The sequence below is a fragment of the Lagopus leucura genome, unplaced genomic scaffold (genome assembly GCF_019238085.1).
Source record: "Lagopus leucura isolate 7727_CA_CO unplaced genomic scaffold, USGS_WTPT01 Super-Scaffold_73, whole genome shotgun sequence".
In the NCBI taxonomy this organism is placed as follows: Eukaryota; Metazoa; Chordata; class Aves; order Galliformes; family Phasianidae; genus Lagopus; species Lagopus leucura.
In genome coordinates, this window is record NW_024962252.1 from 78,746,947 (window position 1) to 78,759,338 (window position 12,392).

Sequence of the window (12,392 nt, forward strand, 5' to 3'; positions counted from 1 at the left end):
TGCCATCACTTCTGACCAGTGGGAAGCTTTGCTGCTGATGTTAATGGATCGAGACTTTGCCCTGTGTCACTAGCCTCCAACACTGGAAATCTTCCTGAATGGCAGCCTTGTTTCCTGGCTGAAGTTGCATTTGAGGTATCTGCGGCTCTTGGTGTTGCTTAGGTGGATGCTTCTGGCTTTTGAAGAGCATCTTGTCTCCTTATCTGTTGCAGACTGTGCTGTGAACACTTTTTTAACTACTTCCGGAGCTTGCTTCCACAGGCACAACATTTGGCTGCTCCATCTGATTACCACCAAAACAGAGGAAAACAGCCTTCCACTGCCACTTTGTCACTGGCATACGATCCAGCCAGTGTTTACAGAATGCGACAGTTAACACTGCCCAGATGCTCTATCTGTGGAAAAATTAGAAACCAGGCAGCACCAACTGCTTGTGTTTTCCAAACTCAGGCGTTTTATCCATGGTTAGTCTGCTCATGTGAGCCGGCATCGCCCCCACAGTGGGGGTGCTGGCAGTTAGGCCTGGCAGCCGATAGCTGGAGATGTTCACATTGTTTAGGTCACTTTTAAAGTCCCACGTGTCAGCCTTTTGTCAGCCTTTTTGAGCGTATGTCTGCTTCTGAGAAATATAGATAACTTTCTTGGGGTTGCTTGCTTTCGAGGATTGCACAAAATAACATCACCTTGTGACAGTTTTCTGGGTGTGTGTATCACACTCATACCCACTGGTCTGAAGAAGTAAAACCGTTTTCAGCCATGCTGAGGGAGTTTCTGAGGCAAAATACACAATTGTACTATGCATTATCATTATAGAATCATGTGAAAAAAATATATATTTTTAAAAGAATTAATATTTTTCAAGAAGTAAATTCTTCAGAAATGGTGACATTCCACCAAGTGCACATCTGGAATGTGAGAAATACTAATCGTAGCACTTCCACTCATTTCCTATGGACTGTGTAAAAGGTGCAGAAATCTCTAGCCTGGACAACTTTTTAACACTGTGTAATGTTTTTTTTTCTAAGATGAAGGTTAAATGCATCTTTTTTTGAAAAAGTTTTTTAAAAACACTTTTCTTGGAATTCTCTATTTCTTTTTAAGAAAATTTTCATTTTCTAAGGAGTTGGTACTCTGGTGCCTGTACATTTTGACCTTCCCATACAAGTAACTTTTGTGTACAACACACAAACAGCTCCAGTACCTGTGATACTCTTATGCTCTTAAAAGCATGAATAGGCGTTTCTTCTTTAAGGGCTGGAGGTGAGGTTCTTTTAACTATTTCATATCCACATTCCAAAACCTATTTAAAAACCTGAGCCCCAAGTCCAGCTGACAATGAACTCTATTTTCAGCTGAAACCCCCACCTCCCCCACTTCACCAAACACTGCTTCTGCTGCTGGTCCTCTTGTGATAAAGACCAAAACTGTTGTTTGGCTGACATGCAGAAGGAGTTGTTTATCAAATGAAGGCTATTCTAGGACGATATGCTCTTTAAACACAACAATGGGGATTTTGAAGATAACCAAATCAGTACTACATAGGTGTTAGATCTGCTTTAAATTGTTTCAGTGTTGGAAAGTAGGAGGGGGCTGGGGATTTGGCTTTGAATCCCTGCCTTGTGAGTGTGAAATGGTTGACTCCAAATTACTTGCCGACTGTGCTTTGTGCAAGGATTTGTAAGGCATGAGCTCAGTACTTGGGGGCGCAGCCCTGAGGTGTGGTGGAAAGGGGTCTCACAAAATCCAGTTTCACTTTATCATCCAGCTGTACCTTGTGTTTCACCTTGCTTTGTTTGTTTTTTGATCCATGCTTGATGCTAGTTTGCTTTTAGGAATTGTGGGGTGAGCTGATCGACAGTCATCTTTTACTTAGACAAGGTAATGATCTCTCTGAAAGTGTCAATAGCTATTTGATAGGTGGGAGGAAAATTGAAAAAATCTTAAGGAAGAATTAATTCTGTAGAGGAAATTAGCAGATGTATGTGATGTGGTTTTGGTTTTTTTTTTTTGTGCCTTCTGTAGAGGGAGAACCTCGCCAAGAATAAGGGTGACCTTCAAAGGATAGAGAGGAGCTTTATGTTTTGTGTCTAGCCCTTAGATGGTTGTTCTTTTTTTCTGAGCTATGAATATGCCTTATTTTATGTAATGAATGCTTTTTTTTTTCCGAAATGCTTTCTTATGTATTTTTGTTATTTTGCTGTAATGCCCTCATACCTGTTACTAGATACATCTGAAAATTTCACTTTCTTACTTATTGCAGTGACCTTTTAGTGATTTCATTGAAAAACCTCTTTTCAAAACTAGGAAGATGATGATTCCCTATAAATGGAAGTATGTAAACTCTCCACCCCCCCCTTTCCCCTGGCTAAAAGCCAATTGTTCAGCATCTTTTCATATAATGCCTTTATATGTGAAAAGAAAAGGAGCAGAAAACTTTTTTTCCTCTAGTGCTGATCACACGTGATTTGTTTAAGGCCACATAGTAAATTGTTTGCAAGAGCCGGGTGGTTCTACCAGCTGTATGGTAATGGTTTAGCCTAAACATGCTTGGATATTTATACCATGTCTAGGAGAACACATTTGGAGGTTCTTTTCTTGGAATGCCTGTTCTGATTGATTACGGGAGGGAAGAGGTCTTTTCCTACTCATCTGGTAGACATCTCCTGGCCTCAAAATTCAAGGGCAATCTATTTTCATCTATAAGATTTCTACCTTCTGGAAACATTTTCTATGTTTCAAAGCAAAGGCTTTGAAAGGCACACTTCTTCTGAGTGTGAAGGGAGCACCTCAGTGACCTATGCCTAATACCACAGTTTGGTATCCTCACCTGAACCTTGGATTTGTTCTCTTAAAAGACTCCCACTAGGTAGACCACATGGAAAAACTAATCCTTAATAGACAGCAGTAGCTGTCTCGACCATTGCCTTTTACAACCAAGCATGATGGTGTAGAGTTGAGGAGGGGCAGTTCTCTTGCTTGTGCTGGAGCCAGCCTTGCTGCTTGACATTTTTTTTTATCCAGTAGAGATGCATTTTTAAAAATGGTATCAGACAAGCAAGAAGAAAAAGCAACTCAATAGTTATTATTCAGACCAGTGTAGCGATCCACTTCATCAGTGAAGTAGGCAGAGTATGCTGATTATTGCAATAAGATTTGTTGGAGCCAGTGCTGGCATGATTGGCAAACAATGAACTCTTTTCTGTGCTTTCACAGAGGGATTCTTTTGCAAGGGGACCCAGGTGTGTCTCAGCCAACAGTGACAGCCTCATAGCTTGCTGTGGTGGGCAAGTCCTGGTGGAACTATGGGTTGTGCTCTGCTGCTGGAAGCTAGCTAGCAGAACACTTCAAGGCTACGTTACCAAGGCTATGATTTAAACAGTATATAGATTCCTAACAAAGGACTGGGCTTTAATTAGAATGTCCAAATACAGATTAAGCGGTCCTTTTGTTTGAAAATGTTTGCCTTTTTCTTTGAAAATGATGCTTTTTTTTTTTTTTTTTTTTTTTTAATTAAATCTTATCCAAGTCAAGAAACCATACTCACATTTGGCTGTGAATTTTCCATCTTTGTTCTAATAATGTTTGACCTGCCCATGTAATTTGACGGAGTGGATATAAGGGTTGTGCCTAGTCATCATGGTAACTCACGTGCAGTGACCAAGGTAACAGAAACCAGTTTTTGTGACAATGTAAGGGGTAGAAATCCTATGCAAGAGGAAATACATTTCCATACATCAAATACCATGCAATTTAATGGAGGAAGCAATTATACCTTGCAGTGCTCTGTTTTGTGGGTACCCACATGCTGGCGTTTGCCGGCATATGAACTCAGCGCATTGATTGCTGCCGCTTGAACTCTGGACTTACGTTTCTCATTGGTTGTTTGCTTTAACCACAGGGCTGAATGGTGCCTTTGGAGACTATCACAGTGTAAATAAATACATGTGTGTTTGTTTCTAGCCTGTTTAAAAAAAGAAAAAAAAAAAAGTGTGTGTCAAAGAAGGGGGGAAACTGTTAAGCATGCATTTGCGTGCCTTTGAGATGCAGGAAGTACAGGAAGTTAAAGGGGCCGGGGGAGGGCTAGGAAAATCTTTCCTAGGGGTATAACAATAGGAAACACAGTGTGTTTAGGTGCTGTTAGATTAGATTAGTGCAGATTTATTTAGCAAGTGCTGTTCGTTTTGATATTAATTGTGTAGAGATACTTACAGCTTGCAAAAAGTCTTATTCTACAAATGAGCATGGCTAGTAATTTCTTTTATTATCTACAGAAAGAGACTACGATTTTTACTTTTTGTTTTTAATTTTGGTAAAGAGGCTGAACAGAAGCTAGAAAATGAAAGGTGGCAGTGAAGCAGGTCAGACATACTAAATTTCTCTGCTGCCGCAATCATCCCTAGGCTGGAGTTTTGTTCATCATATGCATTAGCAATATTTTTCTTTGTGCTTTTGCTGTTGTTACAATTTTAAACGTGATGAAATATGCTGACTTTAGCAACTTTTGTTTCAGCAAAGGAGAGACTGCAAATAGAACAAATGAATTCACAGTTGGCTAGGGCTAATTTTGTGTAGTTACTAGCTTACATCATGGTTTTCTCTGCCAGTTAGCTGCTTGAAAGTAAAATAGGAGGCATGGCATGGCCTGAAACTGAGAGAAAGGTTGGAATTTCAGAGAGAGAGCCTCTTCACACCATTGCCAAATCGCCTTTTGTATACATTGCATTTGCAGGCATAAAATAGGGCACGAATCTGATGGCTGCAAACAATCCATCTCAATGCCTGCACTTTCCCTTCAAAAGTTTTACCTCCTGTAATCTTGAAATTTGCTGTGTGAGAGAAAACTGGTGTAAGATGTGGCTGTGGATCATCACAGAGCCTAACAGAATAGTCCATGATGAAACCTCCCTAATGTACCCATAACTGCTTGCAATGTTTCCCTGGGGGAGGCATGGCCCTGAACAGCTGTGCTGCAAGAACACGACAGTGCTGTAGTAGTAGGAACCTTTTCCACTGCGCTGGAGCAGGCAGTCCCTGCACCACACCAATGTGTCCCTTCCCATTCTTGCTTCTGGTATAGATCTTTTATTTTTTTTCTTGTTTTCTTCTAGGTTAGCTATTTTCTCCTCTCTGAACACTACAAAGATGCATTATTACATTCTTGCTTACTGCCTCTGTAGATCCAGCTGCTAGTGAGAGCTCCTGCTTTTTTTCTGCATTGTAGTGCAGCTAATGCCACTGTCATCAGCATCATCTGAAGGAAGGTGACAAGCCGCTCTTAGGCTCCAGTCCCCTCCCAGCCCTGCTCTCTGCCAGGCACCTCTCTTTAACCTGCTCCTTTAGTGGACAAACAGAAAATGGGCTCCTGCATTTCTCAAAGCAGGTCTTCCCTGCTAGAAAGAGACATGTATGACCCTTGGTAAATACATTTTTTTTTTCTCTCTCTGTATTATATTATTAACATAGCTTTTTCTCAAGTCCTAAATGGCCTATTTATCCACATTTGTTGATTGTTCAGTTTTCTGCATATCAATTTCTAAACCAAATCTGAGCTATCAAATGGTTATGTAAACTATGTGTAGACTGGTACTTTCTGGCTTAAGTTAAACTGTAGGGTGGATTTTTATTTCCTAGCATTTTCCTTGTCCCACTTTGCTGAATCAGTTTCCAATGTCCCTGAAAAAGAACGTCTTGTCTCCCTTCTGGCTTTGCTATTTCCTTTTGTTGTCTGGAATATTTAATAAAAATACTACTGCAAGCGAGAGCCATATACAAAAGTATAAATGGAGTGAATTTCATTGGCTCAACAACTCAGGAAGTCAGATTTGGCAACCTGCATTTTAAAATGTGTTTTCAGATCTTCCTTAATTCTTAGATGTATACAACTGTCAAGATGTTTTTTTTTTCCCCCCTTCATTTGATTTAACAACTTTTAATGCTAGGCAAGCTGAAGGAAAATCCTTCTCTTGTTATTTCTTTACTTTCTTACTGGTTGTCATGATGTCATTGTGTTTGGTCTTTGGTCACCCTCTGCATTTTGTGGTAAAAACATTGTAAGGTAAGAAACCAGTGAACGCCCTCTCCCTGGACTGCTTTTCAAGAGCAGAAAAAGACTACTCACATCAACACTGTGCACACTGACTTGCTTTAAATATTGAAGAGGGAAAAATGAGACCAATGCTCTTGTTGCATTTCTGCATCCATGTTTAGGCATGCACTGAGGGGCCGGCTGGTCCACTGGGGCTGCAGCCAATGGCACCAAGCTGCTGCTCCTCTCCTGAGCTTGCTGTACTTCTGGGTCATTTGGGAGGGACAGTCCTGAAACTGTAGCATGGTCAGGTCTGTGCATCGTGTACTGGTTCTACTCTGCTAAAGAACTCACCCATATTGGCTGGATGGGGAGTGTGAGGACCACAGGAAGTGACTGTGTCAGTGTTTGGTTTCTCTGGGCTCATTGGAGAGATGTCAGCATAAGCTGTGTGTAAGAGGACAGGGCAAGTGTGGTGGAAACCACAACAGAGGATCTCTCTCCTCTGTCTCAGTGTGAGGCACCTCTACCAGGGCTTTGTGGTGTTGCCACTATGTGTGTGGGGTTCAACTCTATGAAGAAAAACTCTTTCAGATATTGCAGATCATCCTCCTTTTGTAAAACCTCCCCCACCTCCCAGCCTCCTCAGCATCACACTTGAGACTAAGTGTAACAAATCTTGTCCTTATTTCTTACCTTGTTGCACCCATATCCCACACTATGGAGGCAGTGGCACTCCTTCTTTACCATTTGCCTTTAGTCAAGGTATAGCCACAGTTTTGTACTCTCCTCATTCATACCATTACTTGAAGCTGACATCTTTCTTTATTGTGTATTTGACAATGTGTGAAATGCATGCATCAGAAACTTAACTGTAACCACCTGCTGTTTTCTTCCATAGTTATGTGTATGCAACCCTATTGTAAGTGTTGGTATCTCTACTTTGGGAGCTAAAGAGACCACCCTTTCTGAGCTGACCATCTCTTACTCCAGTGTGAAAAACAGCCGTCTTGAGGTAGGATCCTTGTCCTCTCGTCTTTTTACTGCGTCAAGAATTCATACTGTAGCTACAATAATGTGGACTTCCCAGCATTATTGGGCCGTACAGAGAGAGGTACTGAAATTTATCCTAGCTCCAGTTCTGGAAGGGCTTAATTTCATAGAGCTAGCAGCTGTAGCTATTTTTGAGAATGTTTGAAGTCTGCGCATACCTGGATAAACTTTAGAGGACCTTTTTTAGCCCTTCTTTTAGCTCTGCGTTTCAATGGTTATGCTGGTGACCTTTTTCATTATGAGAATTCATGTTAATTCATGGCAAGCCAGAACATTATTATAAACTTCTCAACTGTTTCATTTTTTAGGGCTTTGAAATGTAATCAGAGGTGGATTTATCTGATACTAAGAGATGAAACAGTTACCAATCTTAGGTTTCCTCCCTTTTATTTTTCTAGGAGGTTACTGCCAGAGTAAACTGAAATTGGAGGTGGTTTATGTTAATGCTGCAGCCTGCAGACTGCACTTGCTTGGGAGTTTATCCAGCGGGATCAGCTGATCCCACTGCAGGATGGTGACCTCTGGCAGAGGCACAGGACAGAGACAGCTGCTTCAGCTCTCCCAGCTAACCCTGCTTAAGGCAGTGAGTGGGAGTTGTTAATACCACAATTTGTTTAATTGTTGGGCTAATAGAATTTTGGTGTGCTTTATTACAATACAGTGCATGAAGTGGAAACAGAGGTAAGGTTGAGAGTTCCACTTAGGAGCTGGTTCCTAATTATTCTTTTTCTTACTAATAAGAGCTTAAAGTGAAAAATAACCATAAGCATATTCAGCTTTCAAACTTTGCAGCTGTATAAAAAGGCAGCCCACCCTGGGATGTTTGGAGCCACAGAGATGTGCAGTACTTTTAGGAATACAGGGCAAATGTGAGTTTTTAATTAGCTTGGTCTGCTGATTTTTCTCCAAATATAGATAGGCACTTCTCAGCTTTAGTGCTTGAGAACAGGAAGCCAAGCGTGCTCTAGGAACTATTTGCTGGGAAGTCTGGTAGAAAAGGGGAATCCAGAAATGATTTTTTCTTTAATAAAGAGAGGATAACGTTTTTAATGTTCAGTTAATGAAAGTGGTGCCCCTTTCCTTCTCCCCCAGAATTCACTTTATAAACAGAACAGAAATAAACTGTATTGCTGCTTCAGAAACTAACATGGATTGCACTGGTGGTGTGTGCTGGTTTGTGCAGTGCTGCATCCTTGTTTCAATGCTTGCAAGCCGTGAAACTCATAGGAGCAGACGCATGTGCTGAGGGGAGCTTCCTTCTGTGCTGAGGCCCAGGCAAATCTGCAAGTAATGGTCCTCTCAGTAGAGAAGCTGAGGGCACTTGGTGCTGTAAAAGTACCTTGCCCATACTGGAGATGGTGACAGAATTGGCAGTGAGGAGGTGACTAGTCATTCTGTGAGCCCTGGTCTGGGGCCAGTTTTCATTTTCGTCTTGTTCTCTTTCTGTTTTTCTTTCTCTCTCACTTTTGTTATTTATACCAATGAGCAAATGTTGCTTATTTTTAGCAGCCTTTCCATTCTGCTCAGGCACTGATCCTCAGTAATGGAATGCCTGTGGCTCTCCCCAGGGCACCATCCCATGTCTAATAAGAGCAGACATGCAAGCTTTCGTGTAGAGAGTTATTGACTTGTTTCCAGGCACATAGGTATGTGTGATACATGTAAAAGGTGCCCATGCATACTGTATATTAGCACACTAACATCTTTGCAAATGGCTTGAATGATCTGCCTTGGGCTGTTGATGAGAAATTATTTCTTTATGTTGTATATTTCCATAAAGCAGGCAGACTTGCAACTTGCTTATTTTAGTGTGTATAAAACCAATAATAAAAAACCAAACACACCCATGTACACACACCCATGTACACACACCCATATCCACAAACAGTGCAAAAGCGAACTTTCTTTAGGGCAGATAGTTTCAGTTTGAGGAGGAGCAAAAGAGGTGGACCAATTAATTGCAACAGATTTAAGAGTTACTTAAGGGTATGTAATGCAAGGCCCCCCTCCTTTCCTCTTCCAGAGCTCGCATTGCAATGTTGCTAGCACAGAGGGCTATAGCCTTGAGAAAAGTGTTGAAGAAGGACTTCCTCTGAGGTCTGGGTGGCCTGGGAACCCTTCCTTCACAGATTAGCAGCTGACCGGCAGTATCTTCCAACTTCCACTGAATGGGCCAGCAGCTTATTTCTACTTTCCTACTTTGGGAGACAAGTGTATGACATTAGTCACTGCGTCTTTTGTGAACTTAAATAAAATGTGTGGGTATGTTCAACTTGAGACAACACATATTATCCTTGTCCTTTCCCAAAATTTATCCAGAAGTACATCAGCACTAGGCAGGAGTGGTTATATATTTGAACTGCAAGGAAGGAGGTGCAGACAATTATTTCTTGCCTGTCCATGCTAGTCCTTCATCCCCTTGAGGTAAGAGGAATTTGCTGGAAGAACAAGTGCCCCGAATCACTGCTGCCCACTTTGCAGCAGCAGAGCTCTGCTGCTGATGCTAATGCTTTTATTGCTGTAGAGGATGTTACTGATGTGTGTTCTGGCTGGAGCCTGTTGCAGTTCTGGCTGGAAAGAAGCCAAGGGAAGGGGTTGTCCCATGCCCTCAGCGTCACTGAGATCCTACCCAGCCTGCAGGCATGGCTGCACAAGTGCTTGGATCTCTCAGCAGGGCTAATTTGAGAACTTCATATAGGTTTTAGGGGCCTACTTCATGCATGTTGGCAGAGGAAACTAATTTACTGCATAGAGGAAGATGAGTCTGGGGGAAGCGTTACTCAGGTGCAGCCACATCAGTTGGATGGCTCAGTGCTTAAATTGCTAATGCTATGCCTACACAATTGCTCTCACTTTTGCCAATGCAAAGGAATTGCCATTGATTGCAGCTGACACATAATGGAGACAGTGGGACTAAAGCAAAGCTTGTTTAGAGAACAAAGATATGCTGCCTTTGAGAGTGAACTAAATACCTCTTCTTCCTTAGATCTTTGTGATCCCTCCACCTTTTGCCTTGCTCCAGTTACTGCTGGTTTTAACCTTGTTTTGGTGGATCTCTGGGGTGAAGCAATCTGCTGTTTGCCAAGAACCTGTCTTGTTGCTGCCATTTGGAATCCAGCTCTTGTTAATTATCCTGAACCTGGTGGAAGGGGGAAGATATTTATTCTGATGTTTCTTTATTATTAATTTTTAAGTTCAGCCATTTTTGTATAGTGAGATCTATGTGCCACTATGCCCCCAAATTACTAAAATTGCAGCGCTGTTGTCTAACGTTTATTTTAAAATAAATCTTATAACTGACATTCAGATTAACTACCATCTTAGTCTGAAATGCAGCAAGACATTTAACTTGTGTAGGATATGATACCCATCTCAAGTAAATGCAACACCACATCAGGAGATGTTTTCATATTTTCAGGTAAGCAGGCTGGTGTGGGGAAAAAGGTTAGTCTATTAACACCTCTGCTCAAAGTGAGCCAACTTCCTTTCTACATGGAATAATTATTTTCTCACATAAGCCCTGTAGTGCCTCTGCTGTGTTTGCACTTGTAAGTCTCAAACATTGCAGTACAGATCGCCCTTTATGAGCCGAGTCTGAGGTCATGTGTCTGCATTTCAAATTCACTTTGCGTGGGCTATCATGTAATGGCTTGTGGATTCTGTAGGTGTAGGGCTACAGGAGCCATATTTCAGGTGTGAAGAAAGCAGAACGCTTTTGAGTATTTAAAGCACCCGTGTGCGCAGGTCAGGGCTACGAGAACCTTTGGCAAAGCTTTATGAATTCTGTTGATTCATAGCTGGCATCTCACCATCTGTAAGGGAAGGGTTACTTACAAATAAGTATGTCATGTACATAACAGAACCATTTAGAACATCACTAGAGTGTAAGGGTAAGTGAGCTTGGGCACAGAAGTCATTATGCATCTGTGGAAGACTTGCTGGGAGGAATATTGAAAGGCTTTTTGTCTGCCATAGCCCAGGGTTCACAAGTGCTTTTAGGTGTTTGGCAGTCCATGCTTCTGTTTATTCTGTTCCAGTGAGGATTATGGTGCTTTGCCCAAAGGCAGTTTAGAAATAGGTGATGGTGGGAGAAGTGGTTGTACCCAGCGTGCCAAAGAAATATCAGAGATAGGAAGACTTCTATCCTGGACTGTGAATTCTGGGGCTCTCACAGATAAGAAGTTACAGCCGGAGTTGGAGAGGGTGTAACAATACACAAATCTTGGGTCTAATCATCATCTAAAGTTTTGGCCAGGGCTGGATTAAAAAAAATGAAAAAAAAAAAAAGCTAATGAATGCTGAGCAGAGCTGGTCTGCAGCTGTCCTCAGCAGCTCTCTTGAAGGAGGTCTTTTTTTCACTACATGCGTAATTGCTGCATGTCACTGTTTTGAGCAGCTGTGCATTGGCTGCTCCTATGCACTCATCTCTGAAACTATCTCCTAAAACTCTGTACAGCACCTGGAAAAATATTATCCTTTAAGGTGACATTAGCATTTAGGTTCCAGTCACAATTTTGTGCTAAGCATGCTGTAGTTGAAATAGTATAGGCTGCCTATGCCCTTGAATGCGTATTTTCTATCTAAAGACACTACTGACGTTGGAAGAGGAAATGGGTAAATGTAATCCTGCTCTTTTCTCCTAGTAAGAGCTGGCTAGACCAGTGATTATTCTTAACAGGTGTGAAATCACAGTAAGATCAGAGCTGTCTGGCAGAGCTGCAGGAAAACTTGATTAAAAAAAAAAAAAAAAAAAAAAAGTTGGTCTGTTGGTCTACACATATTAGCCAGGCTAGGGGAAGGACTTCAGGAACTAAGGGTGAGGATATATTTCAGCTTTTCTGGACTATCTTTGCTATCAGGTTTTTGTGTATCTATATACAAAACCTTTTACTGTTAACTTAGAGCCAGAATTTATACACTGAGCTGAGGTGTGCCATGATCTGCTAATCTTACACCAATAGCACAATCTAAAGGGGCAACCACAGGTGTAATAGTGACAGTACAGAGCTGGTGCAAGGAGTTCCTATGTAAGGTGAATTCTTCATCATGCAGAGTACAGTTCTGTAGGAGCAGGTCATTATGACAACCTGAAGGGAAGAAAAAAGGCAAATATATTGATGCAATGTACCCAGTGGGTACAGCACACTGCAGAAGGCGAACGGCTGTTCTGCAGTGAGGAAGGCAATCTTGCAGCTCCTGAAATATAAAAAGAGGTCTGAAAGCTGCCTGTCTTTGCTTGGAGGATTTTTTTTTTTCCTTGGGTTCCGCAGCATTTTTCCAGCATTTTAAAATCAGGAATGTTTACTGTGGGAAA

At 41.6% G+C, this 12,392-nt stretch overlaps 1 long non-coding RNA gene across 1 annotated transcript in view; it reads left to right on the forward strand.

The window, feature by feature from the left end:
* Positions 1-12,392, forward strand: part of LOC122191870 — a 59,764-nt gene that overhangs the window by 6,112 nt on the left and 41,260 nt on the right. Inside the window, exon 2 of the long non-coding RNA XR_006182479.1 lies at positions 6,927-7,040. This is a non-coding gene — a long non-coding RNA (uncharacterized LOC122191870). The remainder of the gene's footprint in view (positions 1-6,926; positions 7,041-12,392) is intronic.